Source organism: Otolemur garnettii, unplaced genomic scaffold (assembly GCF_000181295.1).
Source record: "Otolemur garnettii isolate 467f Iridium unplaced genomic scaffold, OtoGar3 scaffold00029, whole genome shotgun sequence".
Taxonomy (NCBI): domain Eukaryota; kingdom Metazoa; phylum Chordata; class Mammalia; order Primates; family Galagidae; genus Otolemur; species Otolemur garnettii.
Genome location: NW_003852424.1, coordinates 12572550 through 12574149, shown reverse-complemented (window position 1 = coordinate 12574149; position 1600 = coordinate 12572550).

Below are 1600 nucleotides of genomic sequence, written 5' to 3'. Positions count from 1 at the left end.
CAGGAGTTGGAGGTTGCTGTGAGCTGTAATGCCATGGCACTCTACCCAGGGGGACAGCTTGAGGCTCTGCCTCAAAAAAAAAAAAAAAAAAAAAAGACATTTATTCAACACATGATCAGACTATTCCATTTAGCAATCAACAGCACAGGTGCAAAAAAAAAGTCTACATGAAAACCTTTTGATGGAATGCTTTACACTTTCCACAGAACATAACTAAAACAACCTGTTATATAATTAGTCATAAATACAGTCCTTGAGTTTTTTGCCCATACATGCGAGTAATGTCTAAAACATGTCTTCTTTGTAGCAGCTAGGCCCTGCCACCATTGTCTTTGACTGAGTTCACAAATCTGTAATAACCTATAGCTTCCCTGTCATTTCTCTGGCTCCCCTCTCCTGCTAAGCTTTGTTTTCTGGGAGTAATTAAAACCTTCTGCCACTGCCATACCTCCTGCTGCTACTGGAAACACCATAGCCACCTTGGTTTCATGGTTTGGCAAAGTATTGGCCAGGTCGCCACCACTATAGGGACCAGAGCTTCAGGCTCCAAAATTTCCTCTTTGACCCTCCTTGACCCTTCCTCCATGAAGGGTCCAAAATTTGAAGACTGATTATTGTGGTTGCTAAAATTATAACTTACACCACCTCCAGAATTGCTTCCATCATTAGCAAGTCCATTGTAGCCATCCCCACTGCCACCCTATCCACCACCACGACTGCCACCAAAGCCACAATGACCACTGAAGTTTCCTCCATGGCCAAAGTTGTCATTGCCACCAAAGCCACCTCCATGACTCCCACCAAAGTCTCCAGAACCACTTCGACGTCTTTGGCCCAAGGAAGCATTAGCCAGTTCTTCAACAGGGCTTTCCTTACTTCTCCGTTGTGGCTCTTTACAGTATAGTATTTCTGAATGACAGTCTTATCCACAGAATCATGGTCAGCAAAGGTTGAAAAAGCAAAGCCCCTCTTCTTGCCATTGCCTCAGTCAGTCACGATTTCAATCACTTTGATTTTCCCTTACTGTTCAAAATAGTCTCTTAGGTGATGTTCTTCAGTATCTTCTTTAATGCCACCAATAAAGACCTTTTTCACAGTTAAATGGGCACCATGTCTTTGAGAATCTTCTCTGGAGACAGCTCTCTTTGTTCAACAACTCTTCCATCCACCTTGTCTGGCCTTGCATTCATGGCTGCTCCACCTCCACAGTGGCATACGTGACAATTCCAAAGCCCCTAGAGCACTTGGTGTTCCGATCTCTCGTTACCACACTATCTGTGAGCATTCCCTATTGCTCAAAATGGCTCCTCAGACTCATTAGTTGTTTTGAAGCTCAACCCTCTGATGAAGAGCTTCCGCAGCTGTTCAGGCTCCTTAGGAGACTCTGAATAGAGATGAGGGCAGTAAAAAGAGGGACTTTAACGACGCTTCCTTGGCAGTGTCCATAGACAGAAAGGAGTGAGCTGGCACATATCTCCATGTAAAAATTATTATTATTATTATTTTTTGAGACAGAGCCTCAAGCTGTCACCCTGGGTAGAGTGCCGTGGCATCACAGCTCACAACAATCTCCAACCCCTGGGCTCAAGCGAGTCTCCTG